Raw genomic sequence first — 15,291 nt, 5'->3', positions numbered from 1 at the left:
TGAAACTAACATTAGTATAGAAAAAGATAAGATTTGATATTTAGCTATCAATTTTAAAAACTAGAAATATTTATATTTTCTTCCTATATAAGTGTTGAGTAAAAATTACTGATGTGCATAACCAAAGTTAGGAATAATAATACAAAAGGTTTTTAGTACAGTAAAGTTCACAGTTAAATAAAAATAAAATAGATTGTTTGTGACCACAAGGTAGTTATTAAGGATGGATAAGTTTGACTTTTCTCTTATTCATATATAGCAAGGGCATCACAGGTACCATGTCTGAACAATTCTAGAAAATGCTTTTTAAAAAATTAATTTTATGTATTTTCCCACTATCTGAATTAATCCACAATGATTATTTACTTTCTTACATTTGGAGAAGACACATGTAAACATAGTAGGTAGTTAGGAAATCAATTTTAAATAAAATTTAAAATTTATTGATAATTGGAAGTCTTTGCATTTATCATATTTATGACCATATCCTTTTATAGTACATTTACTTTCAAAAATAATGTCTCTATTACATCGTAGGCGCTCCTCTAGTCACTAGAAATATACTAAACCTGGCCTGTGTATTTGGAGTGTGTTCTTAATGATGGTTGTCCTCAAGAGATATACTCAGAATGCAGGAGGATTCCTATTTCTGTAACAACCACATGATCTGCAATATTGAAGACCTATGGGTCTTCTGAGGGTTGGGATACTAGTGAGGATTATACTGCACAGCAGAGTAATTCTGCTAGTGGTACCTCCTAGAAAGCCTAAACTGGGAAGATACATCCATCATAACCTGGTAAGAGCTGAGCACAGTCCTGCTTCCCTCTAGAAATGAAGTAAGTTTTTGCATAACCTGATGTGTTCCTTCTCTGCACATATGGCTTTAATGCCTCCTCATAAAGGAAAAAGAGGTTTACTTTAATGATGCTTTGGAAATAATTGTGGTAACACATTTGAATCCTGCTGGTTTTGTAAGGTTTGTGATAGAAGACACTGAGATGAGTTCTTTTGTACCCAAGATGTTAGAAAGTTTTGAAATTAGAGGACTAAGACCATACTTTGGGGAATGGGATATTTATTAAGAGCTGAAAGTGAAAGTTTTAGGGGGAGAAGGGCAAGAAGTCCAAAGAATCAGCAGTGGAATGCAGTGCTGCCAACCTGGAAACCCGCAGTGGGCTACTGTGGGATAGGTTAGCAATGGGTGGCAGGAAAACAAAAGCAAGGGGAGAGAGAAAGAGAGAAAAGATGTATGATGGGAGGCAACACATTTGCCTGCAAAGCCAGTGGATCACGTTCGATTCTCCAGGACCCACATAAGCCAGATGCACTAGGGAATACATGCATCTGGAGTTCGTTTGTTGTGGCTGGAGGCCCTGGCATGACCCTTCTCTCCCTCTCCTCCTCTCCCTCTCCCCCCCCCCACCTCTCTTTCTCTCTTTCTCTCTCCCTCTCAAGTAAATAACTATACATACACACACACACACACACACACACACACACACACACACACACACAGACATATATATATGTAATTAAAGAAGTTATGTATATATATGTATATGTATGTGTAAAAAGAAATATGCACCTTACTGATGCAGGATTTGAGGGTTTCGGAAAGGTCTCCCGAGCTTATAAACCCCAATTTTAGGTTCATATCCTATTGAATTGATAAAAATGGTCTCAAGAAGGATAAATTATAAATTATGGGTTATTGAGTTTATGTAGGTTGAAATCACTAACTGTGGGGTTTACTTAAGGAAAATTGGAGCAGAGTTTTAAGCACATGGAAGATAGGAAACACCCGTGTGGAAGGCACACCATAGCTCATGAGACTCATTTAAGATGGAGGTCTAGGAAGAGGCTGGAACAGAGTCACGAGCATGTGGAAGATAGGATATAGGAGCCTATGTAGGGAGACCAGCATGTCCTCGTGTGGACAGTGCAGCATCTTCCCTGAGCCTATGGAAGAACAGTGAGAGTAAGCGGTGACAGTTTGAGAATAGGAGAGAGATACCCATGGCTGCTCTGAGTTTAGAGAAATTACACAGGTGGTAGCCCCCAAATTTAGAGTTAATATCCATGTGGTAGATAAACAGTATCAAGGAAATAGATGACAATCAAACATGTAATTAAAGTAAGAAGTTACCCCCAAGCATAAAGCAGAGGCGAGCAGAAACTGCCTTGGCTAAACAGTGCTCTGCTCTCCGCCCCCCTCCACTCTGCCCACACAGCCTGGCTGGAATGGGTTGGGGCGAGCCAGACCTACTTGTTGTATCCAGGCAGAGATCATAGGGCAGATGGGAAAGTTTTTACATTATGTTTTTCAGTTAGACTGAGGTATGAAAGGGGAAGACTTGATTCATTTTTAAATTCAAACTGTTGACACCAAAGGCCAGCCTACTAGATAGTGTGCTGGACTGGAGACAACAGGAGACACTGTGGCTGTTGTGGATCCCATTCCTGCCAAGGAGGGGTGCCATCTTCTGATTCTCCTTTTGGGCTCCGGTCCCTAACTAAAAACGCCTAAAAGAAAGCTAGTTTTTCGTGAGTCTCCTTCATTGCTTCAGAAAAGAGGACCAGAAATGGAGGTAGCAAAAGGGCTACCTGGGCTTTGAATTGCTGAGCACAGGCAAGGGGCCTTGTGGTGGTGCACGTCAGTGCTCAACGAGGGTGTCAGTCTGGCTAGTTCTCACGAGGCAGCCAGGGGGAGGGACTGCAGATGGGTAGGGAGCCTGGAGACTAACCGCTAGATTTTATTTAATGCCAACAAGAGAATGGCATTGTTTGGAGCAGGAAGGAAGGGAGTTCTAGATCTGGCATGGAAGCTGAAAACAGAAGTGGAAGGGAAGCGCACACCAAGTCAGAGCCAAGAGGAAAGAGGCAAGTAGGAGGAAATTCCGAAAAACCAGGGCAGAGGGTAGAAATGGAACAGGAGGGAGCAAGAAAGGGAACACCAGGACAGAGGACAGAGGATGGAGTAGAGGGGGATCTCTGAAACAGAGTGGGTAGAAGAGTGAGAGAAAGAGAAGGTGTGAGCAAGTGAAAGATGGAAAGAGAAAAATATTCAAGCACCTTTGTTAAGGGAAAAGCAGGAAAGATTAGGTTGAACAGCAGAGACAGGCTTTACAGACTAGGGGATACTTACGGAGCAGTGGGGGTCGTTGTAATTCTCTGGTTGCACCTTCCCTCAGGCTTGGACCATTTCGGGGAAGACAAGTGGTTTGGGCCATCGCAGGGAAGTGGTAATTGGGAGAGGTGGTTTGTGTCACTAGGAAACAGTTACAGTGAAATGACAATCAGAATCAAAAAAATGGAGGCATTATGGTTCTAACAAAAGGGAGGGTTTTTTAAAGCCTTCTGGGGGAAAGGAAGAAGGGGTGGAGATTCTGTAATGCAAGGCAGATGGATTCGGCAGGAGTCTGCAGTGATAATACTGGCTGGACCCTCTGCTAAAGACTTGCAGGGAAGTGAATCCTCCAAGCCAACAGGTGATAGCTGGGAAGAGGTTGTTTTCCTCTCAGTTCAGGTACAAAGAAGTCAGAATACTGTAATAGTAGATAGGAAGTCTAAGACCTCTCTTAACAAACTGGGACTTGAGAAAAGTGAACTCTTTGGAATCTCAGTTACCATAACAGGAGGTAATCTCAGGCTTAGCTACAGTCTGACCAGTTGGGAGGGGGAGAGTAGAAGATGAGAGGAGGGAATTCTGAGATTCCTCCAGGTTTGAGGTGCGTAACCCAGGAAAAATGTAAAGAGCTGTCCTTGGTAATGAGATACCTGAAATGGAGAGATTGTGCGCTACCTGAACTGAGGTCACAATGTAGAATATAAAGCAGCCCAGATAGTCACGTCAGGTGCCACACCTTTCTTTGTATTACAGTGAAAGTGCCTGTGTATCTGTGGTAATTCTGCTTTTTCCAGGTACACCAGTTCAGGTTTGTGAGGATGTCTGGAAATAGATTTTAAGCGATGTTTAGAAGTTGCTAAGCACCATTATGTTAATGCCTTGAGATGTCCTGATTATAGAATTTGGGGGCTTAGGGGTCCCTCAGGTCTATGAACCCCCAACCTTTGGTTGCTTGTCTATTTTAGCAAAAAAATTGAGAAAATGGACTCCAAGAAGCATAAATTATGAATTACTAAGCTTATTTAGTGAGAAATTGTGAATTATAAGGTCATAGGGGGAATTAAGATCCAGGGAGGATGCTAGCTGAAAGATTCAAACCAGGAGAGAATTCTCCTCCTTGCCTGGCTGGAAATAGAAAAGGGAAAAGATTATCCCCTTCACAGAGAAATCTCCAGGATTACAGGGCTCTGGGGCAAGCACACACACCTTTATGTGGAAGGCAAAGCATAAGAACCTAAAGATCCCCTCAAATAAATTGCCAGCGGGGATTAAGAGGTAGCAAAGGACTCAAAGATCAAAGAAAAGTCATACATATAATCAAAGTGAGAAAACATCCCCAAAGCATGACACAAATAGAAGGCAGGCAGGAAAATTTACTACTAAGAGAAGGGCTCTCTCTTCCCAAGCCAGGCCAATATCTGATTAGTTCATGGATTCAGAGCCTGCAGGTACTGACCCAGAAAGGCTGCGCTGAGGAAGAAGCAGGAAGTTCCTGCTGGCAAGTGTAACAGACAACCACCATGGAGGAGGGGCAGAATGGCATCTCCTATTTCCCTCTGGGCTTCTGTTCCTAACCGCCTTTAAAAATTTATCTTATTCCTGTATCTCCTTCAGTAAGTTTCTGTGGTAGAGGTCTTATATGTCAGCTTATGTATGAATCTTTAGATGTCTTAATGATATGAGATTTGGGGTTCCAGAAAGAGATTTCATCATAAAACAGGAACAGGAGATCACAGGCCTTTGGACCCCAACTTTGAAAGACAGAAAAAGCCTCCTTCACATCTGCAGAGAAACATCTGGAGAACACACACACACACACAGAGAGAGAGAGAGAGAGAGAGAGACAGAGAGAGACAGAGAGAGAGAGAGAGAGAAAGGAAAGCAGGAGAGCCCAAGCCAAAAGACTTTCTCCCCCTTCGCAGCATGACTTCTTCACACTGCAGGTTTAATTAAAGCAAAATGGCTACTTTGTACTTCATTCTCTTTTTCAAAGATATAATGAACCTCCATTGATTTATTCATTCAAATTTACGTAGCAATTACTTTTATCATATAGGCTGGGGTCCAGCCCTGGCTTGAAGGAGGGTCCCCCCAACAAGAGAGGTGTGAAATGGAGCAGCGTAATAACATCTCAAAGTCAAGTTCTGGTGCAAGCTGAGAGGCTAATGCTGAAAGCAGCTGAGTTTCTCCATCTCTCTCTTTCTCTGAAGCCACAGCTCTTAACCTCAGTCTTTTATTTTCTGATCATGTCATGCAAGAGCAAACTTCAAGAAAGGTACAGTCCTCAGAATTCATAGAAACTTTTTGCTATTTCTTTACATCAAACAATCCCATAATTATTTACCTCAAGTAGAGCTGTCAGGCCCCTATAATGATTATTTCACACTTTCCCCATGTATGTGCAGTCAAGCACTTGTGGTTTAATGAGCTCCTACTTTCAATGACTATATTAAAGGTGAGAGACAAAACAACCACAAAATGGGGGTTCCCACCATTGATCCAATAAACCAATCTATCTCCCAACCATTTCTTTTGAATTCTCCTTCCTACATCCCTCCAATACTTAGACTTTGGTCCCCCTGATTGAACTCTTTCTGACCTCAGTTGTTTTTCCTGTAAGGATTCTTGGTAAAGAGTCATAGTTTGCTGCAATTGCCACCATTCAGAAAAAATAGTCATAGAATAATTTTACATTGTTCCAGGAGGTTCATTGTTTCCTCCTCAGTGTACTGTATTCCATGCCTGACTTCCTTTAAGGCCTTTAAGGAAAACAATTAGTTCTGACCCATTTTCTTGTTTTCCCAATTCTGTGCTAGAGCTTCTTTTAGATACATTGACCAATACTTCACTAACATCCATTTTTGCTGGAAAAGTAAACTTAGATATTGGTGCACCAAGTGAAAGACAGAAAAAGACAAACATTATACAGAAATCCATAAATATCTGTAGTGTACAGATCCAAAGATGTTCCTATAGAGGGGCCACATTGGACTCCAAGGAAGAGACAGCTGTGCTGGAATTGTGTCAGGCAGCTCTTCAGAGCTCAATTCCTTGTGATCCTGAAATGGCATGCTTGCTGTCTCTGGCAATATAGTACTCAAATTGGAGAAGAGTATGAGTTGTTCTGGATATAGGGCAGTTTATCTTACAGTACGTTAAAAAGTAGTAAAATAAGAACATATACATTAAAATTCCTGTTCAGTGGCACACTTCTTTAATCCAGCACTGGAGACGCAGAGATAAAAAGGTCACTGTGAGTTTGAGGCCAGAGTGAGACCCTACCTCGATAAAAACCAAGCCAAACAGAAAACACAACGACAACAAAAACTATTAGAGAAAGCTTTGCTTATAGTATAGAACCATTTCTAATTTTAGCATGCAGTTTTTTTCAGTGTATGAATGTGTTCAGGGAAACTTGCTCCTTTTATTATAGTAACTGCTACCATAATAACCCAAGCATGACAATATTCAACAGGAAAAGTCAAAAGTCATTTGGTGTTATCAATGATTATTCTTGTTTGAGATATGATGAATAGTACAAGAACTAAAATGTACAGATTATATCCTGTGATAATGTGAAATTGAAAATATTTTCTGTTTTCAAGACTGTAAGAATATAAGGGAATTTATAACCCCATGTTGTTAAAACTTACATCCTATTTAAGCAGAGTGAGTTTTTAATCATTCCATCTGAGAAATCTTTAGTCTGTTTATCCTCAAGCCTTAGGATAAGGTTTTCACATCTAAAAAGAAGCATTTCACTTATTCCTAGATATTTCTTCATTGTCAGGGAATTGGTTCATGCATACTAGTTCATACAGAATCTTGATTTCATGTCAGAGTTGCTTTACTAAGATGGGCATGATCCACAAATGTTGAGTCTTATCTCCCCTGCTCTGCAGGGTACCCCAGAACATCAGAACAGAAATCCCAAAGAAAGAGCAACTGCATGCAGCTTTCCTTTCTTTTCCTTTCTATGTTGTTTCTGAAGGACTGACAATCACTCAATTCTCCATTAACATAAAATAGATTTGGTACTTATTTGTTATATGTATACATTCCAACTTTGTAAAAAATATAATTTAAAATGCTAAAACAACTGAATTGTGTCTCTACCAAACATAAAGTGTGGAATAGTATGTCTCTTGCACTTCTGAAATAAAAATATCAGACAGGGCTGTAGAGGTGGCTTAGCAGTTAAGGTACTTGCCTGCAAAGCCTAAGGACCCATGTTCTACTCTCTAGATCCCACATTAGCCAGATGCACAAAGGTGAGGCAATTGCAAGGTCGCACATATCCACTAGGTGGCTCAAGTGTCTGGACTTTGGAGTGGCTGAGCCCCTGGTATACTAATTCTTCTTCTCTCTCTCTCTCTCTCTCTCTAAAATAAATAAATAAATAAATAAAACATTAAAAATCCTATCAGACAACTTGAAGCTGTACAATATACACAAAAGGACACAAATAATTCAGACAGAAATATTGAAGGTGTCTGTAAGCCAGAGGATGTGTGTATCTACACACTGACTCTTAAAGGTTTTCCTATATACCGTTTAACTCTTTATTCAGTAAATATTTATAGAGGTGGTTTCTGTCCTTATTAAATTCAGATCTCACATGCATATTTCTTCATTTTAATGAATGTGTGGATATATTTTGTAGAAAATCTAGTCATTTTGCCAACACATAAGCCTATACATAAATATCATCCCAATATCCTAATTTATTTTGTGTAGTTTAGAAATGGCAAAGTAAGTCACTTAAGAGGATAGTCTACACTAAAGCAAAAGATTTTGAGGTATTTTGTGTGACTAAATGTTCCCAGGGTTTTCTGTTTTGCTTTCATAATGAAGATCTTATATAGTCACTTTTTTTTTTTTGTTTCTTCGAGGTAGGGTCTCACTCTAACCCAGGCTGACCTGGAACTCACTATGTAGTTTCAGGGTGGCCTTGAACTCATGGCAATACTACTACCTCTGCTTCTCAAGTGCTGGGATTAAAAGCATGTGCCACCACGCCCAGTTAATAGTCATAATTTTAAACAAAACTTAGTTTCTCGTAGATTGAGAAAATGTTTCCTTTTATATTGTATTTGTTTTAATTCTTAGGAAAGTTAGTTGAAGAGACACTAGTTGGAATGATTGTTAATTAATACTATGATAATAACAAGAGTTTTTTTAAAAACTCTGTGTGTGTGTGTCTTTCTGTCTGTCGTTCTCAAATAAATAAATAAAAATAAACAAAAAACGAAAAACCAACAAACAAGAAACAAAAAGAATAGAAATGGAATGGAGATTTAAGTTATGTTTATACTATTGTTCCAAGCACACACTAAGAAATGTAAAAAACTCATTCCTATGCCAGCTTACTTAATATCCTAGTCACTATTTGTGTAAGTGTCTTCATCATCTTTATTGTACTATGAAAACTGAAAAGTGGTAAGGTCAAGCATCTAGCCTCAGGTTACCTACTTACTAACAACTGAGGTTCAAATGTAAATGTCTGACTCCAAACCCCCATGCCCTTTTGACTAATCAATCCTTTACTACTCAGTCGTGAAAGTTCTGAAAACCCACCTTAAATTTTAACGCAATTACCTTTATGTGATTAAGGTAATGATTTATAATTAGCTTCAATTTTGACCTATGAAATCAGAAGAAATATGCATGTGAGATCTGAATTTAATAAGGACAGAAACCACCTCTATAAATATTTACTGAATAAAGAGTTAAAAGGTATATAGGAAAACCTGTAAGAGTCAGGGTGTAGAGACACACATCCTCTGGCTTACAGACACCTTCAGTATTTCTGTCTGAGTTATTTGTGTCCTTTTGTGTATATTGTACAGCTTCAAGTTGTCTGATAGGATTTTTAATGTTTTATTTATTTATTTATTTATGAAATCACATCTTCCCATCATGACTTCTGCTGCATGAAGAAATTAGATGTTAACTTGTGCAGTGACATCCTCTGCATGTCCTTCTCAGACCTTACAGTCCTTAAAAGCAAACTGATTAATTTGTTTCTTTAAACTCATATTGTTAGCACACATTTGTGTGCACTCAAGTATAAATCCTGCTATTTTGCTGGCCCTTGATTTTAAGAATTTTGTTAATGTTACCATAGTAAGCAATGTCTTAAACGTCAGTATGTGTGTGTTTTTTAAAGCACACTGTGGGGTTATTATGTTGTTTTGTTTTCTTACGGCATTAGAGAGTGGTTCGAATATTAAATGAGTTAATGAACAAATCTTTACATTTTGCTGTTGTGTGCTTCACACTGGTATGAACGTACCTTCAGTCTCCACTGCCTCCCTTCTGTCTGCTGTTTGTTCCATGCAGGAACGCAGGTGCACATGACTGGCTGTGGGTGTCCAGGGTAAGATAGAGGTCTTCATGGTAGAGGGTACCATACTTGCCTGCAAGAGCAATGTTCTAGCCTGCTGTGGTTTGTGTGAAAATATCGAGGAAAAAAAATGAGTTCACAATAGTGCCACTAAAATGATTGTTAAAATTAGACATGATTGGGCTGGAGAGTTGGCTTAGTGGTTAAGTTGCTAGCCTGTGAAGCCTAAGGACACATGTTCTACTCCCCAGATTCCACATAGCCAGATGCACAAGGTGATGAATGAGCAAAGTGCACAAGGTGACCCATGTGTCTTGTTGAGGTGGCTAGAGGCCTGGCATGCCAATTTTCTCTCTCTCTCATAAAAATATTGGACACAATTGACATCATTCTCATATTAGCCTTCCCATGTTTTCTAGCCATAATATAGTTGTAAAGATTGCTGTTACTGGATGAGTCAATACAGTCTCCAAACAGAAAGTTTTTAGGTGAGTCCTAGTTACAAGCAGATTAATGGAAAAGTCTGAAGTCTTCACAAAATGTACTTTTAGAGAATTCAAGGATAAGCAACATGTTATCAGGGAGTGCTTTCTTAATTTTGATTTTCTAGTGTTATGAGAGGAAGCTGGTGTTAGGAGTGAGTCTTATATAAGACACTTGCATGAGTTAGTGTAGCTGTATTCATGTTTTTTATTTGAAAATGAATATGATAAAAAATACCTTCCAAGCTATCTGTATCACTATGTTAGGAAGCATTTTCATCAAATCAGCAGTATGAATACATGTAAAATCACTCTTATTGCATTAACTAGGTTAGAACTGAAAATCTATTTTGTGTTCACATAAATATATATGCAACACACTCAAAAATTACTGTATAAAACTAAAATTTAAAAATTATAACTTGGAACAGAGGAAATGGCCTAGCAATTAAAGGTTACAATGTTGCACAGCCTGCTGGCCTGGGTTCAAGTCTCAAGTACCCACATAAAGCCATATGCATGAAATGATGTACATGTCTGAAGTTTGCAGTGACGAGAGGTATTCTTTTTCTCTGTGTCTCAAACCAATAAATAAAAAAAATTTTAAATAAAAATAATTGTTATAAATATTATTAGAAAGAAAGTGTGTTGGGGGCTGGAGAGATTGTTTAGTGGTGAAGGTGCTTGCCTGCAAAACCAAAGAACCTAGGTTCGATTTCCCAAGACCCACATAAACCAGGTGGCACACATATCTGGTGTTTGTTTGCAGGGCTGAAGGCCCTGGTGTGTCCATTCTGTCTCTCTATCTGCCTTTCTCTCTCTCTCTCAAAATTTAAAAAAAAAAGAAAATATGTTGGGTATATTATACATGATTTATTTTTTTAAAATATTTTATTTATTTATTTGAGAGCGACAGACACAGAGAGAAAGAAAGATAGAGGGAGAGAGAGAGAACGGGTGCGCCAGGGCTTCCAGCCTCTGCAAACGAACTCCAGACGCGTGTGCCCCCTTGTGCATCTGGCTAACGTGGGACCTGGGGAACCGAGCCTTGAACCGGGGTCCTTAGGCTTCACAGGCAAGCACTTAACCGCTAAGCCATCTCTCCAGCCCGAAGCTATAATTTTTAAATCTGATTAGGGGGCTAGAGAGATGGCTCAGCAGTTAAGACACTTGCCTGCAAAGCCTGACAACCCAGTTTTTATTCTCCAGTACCCATGTAAAGCCAGATGCACAAAGTGCCATATGTGTCTGGTGTTCTTTGCAGCAGTGGCTAGAGGTCCTGCCATGCCCTCTCGCTTTCTCTTTGTCTCCCCCCCCCCCATTTGCCAATAAATAAATAAGATTATTTTAAAAATCTGATTAGGTACAGTACAATATTTTATTGATAAGTATTTTTCAAACTAAATGTTGGCTTGGCTTATTCAATGGCATGGCCAAAGGATGGTTGCAACAGGTCAAAAAGGAAATTTCAAACTTCATTAAACTTTAACTCTAAGCACCATCATTCAGGAAATCCCTGTTGAAGGATGTAATACTGCACTTCTTTGTGCCATGTGTCCTAAGTTAAGTGACCAGCAGCAGGGCCATTTCACAGACTGACACTCTTCCTATTTGTTTTCTTTGTTAAACAGAGGAATATACTACCACTGCTTTAATTGTTTTGCTCTTCTATTTGTATTATAATGAAGAAGTTCAATTTTAAAAGTTTGTCCACTATAAGGAATGCCCTTAAAATGAAGCAGTTGTATAAAACTCATGTTTGAAGCTTCACTATAGTGAGATTTACTCTGAAATATTGAGGTATCACTGGCCTCCTGGAAGTTTCAAAGATGATATTTACATAATATCATAATAGGCTTTTTAAAAAATATATTTTTTCTATTTATTTGAGAAAGAGAGAGAGAGAAAGAAAGACAGAAAGAAAGGAAGGAAGGAAGGAAAAAAGGAAGGAAAGAAGGAAGGAAGAAAGGAAGGAAGCAAGCAAGGAAGGAAGGAAGGAAGAAAAAGAAAGAAAGGTTGGGCATGCCAGGACCTCTGTAAACCGCAAATGAACTCCAGACATATGTGCCTCTTTGTGCATCTGACTTACATGGGTACTAGGGAATAGAACTTGGGTTCTTAGGCTCTGCCCCAATAATAGGCTTCTTAAAAAACAAAAGGAGAGAGGAAATCAAACACATGCTACCTGGGTACCATTCTTGTGACAGTTGATCACTAGCATGCTTAGACCTGAAACTCATTGCCCTGCTGAAATGTCTCACACATAGATCTTTCATTTTTTATTACTGTTATGAGGGCAACACAATCACTAAAATATAATTTAAAAATTCTCTAGTAAAATATTTATGATCAAGCTTTACCCATTTCAAAATTTTAATTTACTGGGCTAGAGAGATGACTAGGTGATTAATGGCACTTGATTTCAAAACCTGATGGCCTGGGTTCAATTTCCCAGTACTCACTCACATAAAGCTAGATGCAGAAAGTGCCATATATGCCTGGAATTTATTTACAGTGGCAGTAGACCCTGGTATACACATGCTCTCTCTATATATCTATTTTAATAAATAAATAAAATATTTTAAAATTTTAGTTTACCTTTGCCACAGAAGCATAAAAGAGTGAAGTTTAGAAAGAAGATCCAGAACACAGTATACAGTATAACCTTGAAATCTTCACTAGTATTTTCCAGTTGTCCCAGAGGATATGGCCAAATCCACTAATCCTACTGAATTATATCAAGAGCGATGGTCCACACCTGATCACCCTTCAACAACTTCAATGCGATACATCTAACCGAAGCTACTCTGTGTGTTGCACTTGGTGTCTTGTGTGCAGTTATGCTCGCTTGACTGATGGAAGTTAGTTCTCCTTTGCAGTTAGTGAGGGGACTCCAAGTTTTAATGGGTAAGAAGTGCATGTCTGTGTTCTTACTTCTTAAACAAAAACACTGGTGAACCTTCTTGTCCCTTGGTGAGTAGGCTTTCTTTGGCTGTCTTGAAAAATCAGTGAATGCTTGCCTACAGTGAGCTTGAGAGTTTAGTTCCTACATTGTTAACAGATGAATTATAGTTCCTGCTATTAGGAAAACAACAGGGTACCCTGTATTTTTGTGATAGTAATGTGGTATTAAAGAAACAAAAATTTGGATGTCATTTAGTAATTTGATGACTTTTAAGTATTTTTTTTTTTAATTCAGAGAGAGAGGGTTGTAGCTCTGTTTATAGGGCACTTGCCTAGATGCACAAAACCCTTTGTTTGTTTCTCAGCACCACAAAAAACAGGTGTTATGCGCGCAACTTTAATCTTAGCACTCAGGAGGTAGAGGTAAGAGGAACTGAAGTTCAAGGTCATCCTCAGCTCATAGAGAGTTCAAGACCCATCATGTTGCTCTTATACCCTGTTTGAAAATTAAAAGTTACAAAAAAATCACAAAATTCCAAAATTTTTGATAAACAAAAAGAGAAGTTGCATCAACCTCATTTATTTTTGTTCTATTTTTGTTTTGAGGGGATGGATATCAAACCCAGGGCCTCATGCATGCATACAAAGCCAACACTTAACAATAAATTGGACTTATTTATTCCTTATGTATGAGAAAAAATGAATTATGCATGACATATTAAATTGGGAACAAGTAGCCAGGTGTGTGGTAGTGCATGCTTTTAATCCCAGCACTCAGGAGGCAGAGGTAGGAGGTTTGCTGTGACTGAGTTTGAGGCCATCCTGAGGCTACATAGTGAATTCCATTTCAGCCTGGGCTAGAGTGAGACCCTTACCTTGAAAAGCAAAAAGTAAAACAACACAAAAAAAATTAGGAACAAGTGATTTTTTTGTTCTTTCTTTTCCCCACTTTTCCCTACAATGTGTCAGTTCTGGATGGTTTCATTAATTGACAAGGAAACAGTCATAGAATAGACAATTTTAGGTGGACTAAGTATAGCAAAGGAGAAACTGGTCTAAAAAGAAGTGGGTAAGAGTCAACCCTGATCTCCTGTGGCGGGAAGTCACATGACCTCCATGAGGGAAAGTCATCAGAGAGGAAATGATAAACTCAGTACTGAAATGCATGCAGGGAGAAAATAAGTGGTACTGTTGGTGTGCAAGGAAATGGCTTGTGCAAGGCTGAGCTGGGAATGAGCAGATCGCTTCCAGGGAATAACGCTCACACAGTGCCTCTCACTCACTCTTCTCCATCTGTGCTCTCTGTCCTGTTCCTTTGTACCTTAGGAAGCCTTTTGAGCCTTCTATGCATATAACCCATGTTTTTTGGGTCATTTGCTATTTGTAATGTTTTTACATTTTATTATGGCATTGTAAATGTTCCTAAATTCCTCCCATTAGTCATTTGCCTTTGTGAAAAGCCTTCCTTTAGCCTTTACATACCTATAATTTTATTCATAGCACATATAAAATGAAGGACAATGCAGGGTAGTTAATGTGTGACTAAGGTAGAGTGAAATGGTCATGTTTGGGTCCACTACCATTACTAGCTAGGGTACATATTAACCCTCTCAGTGGTAATACCTTTCCCATGAGTGTCAGCAAAGGTACAGTTCAGATCAAACAATGCATAGGAAAGTCTGAAGACAAAGGCTTCCATGTTATTGACCTAAGTGTCATTCTTTATTTGATTTTGTTCAGCAGTTTGTTTCCAGAATTACTCAAGATATCCCAAAGTTAAGTCCACTTATTTTCATGCCCATGCCTAACATATCAGTAACAATTTTATTCTACAATTATGTACAGCTTTTCTGTAAAAAGGAATATATGCAATCTAAAGTTAACCTTAGAATGGACCAGCCAACCTGAGCAACTGCAAAGAGTCTATCAGGTTTATTTATTTATTTATATCCATAGCATCATTTGTTTCATAATTCTTTGATTTTGTATTTTTTCTTAGGTAGAGAACTTGGAGCTTTTTTTTTTTTTTTTTTTTAATTATTTATTTGAGAGCGACAGACACAGAGAGAAAGACAGATAGAGGGAGAGAGAGAATGGGCGCGCCAGGGCTTCCAGCCTCTGCAAACGAACTCCAGACACGTGCGCCCCCTTCTGCATCTGGCTAACGTGGGTCCTGGGGAACCGAGCCTCGAACCGGGGTCCTTAGGCTTCACAGGCAAGCGCTTAACCGCTAAGCCATCACTCCAGCCCACTTGGAGCTTTCTAACTAATAAGTATATTTAGTTAAACTTTTAAAAGTTTTTTTTTTTTTTTTTTTTTTTAGGTAGGGTCTCACTCTAGCTCAGGCTGACTTGGAATTCACTATGTAGTCACAGGGTGACCTCAAACTCTCAGTGATCCTCCTCCCTCTGCTTCCCAGTACTGGGATT

General features: G+C 39.0%; 1 protein-coding gene across 2 annotated transcripts in view; it reads left to right on the top strand.

Annotated features, from left to right (window-relative positions):
• Window positions 1-15,291, top strand: part of Adamts20 (ADAM metallopeptidase with thrombospondin type 1 motif 20) — a 175,948-nt gene that overhangs the window by 117,045 nt on the left and 43,612 nt on the right. The window lies entirely within an intron of this gene.

Source organism: Jaculus jaculus, chromosome 6, assembly GCF_020740685.1.
Source record: "Jaculus jaculus isolate mJacJac1 chromosome 6, mJacJac1.mat.Y.cur, whole genome shotgun sequence".
Taxonomy (NCBI): domain Eukaryota; kingdom Metazoa; phylum Chordata; class Mammalia; order Rodentia; family Dipodidae; genus Jaculus; species Jaculus jaculus.
Note: the sequence above shows the minus strand (reverse complement) of the source record. Positions and strands in the feature narration are given on the sequence as shown.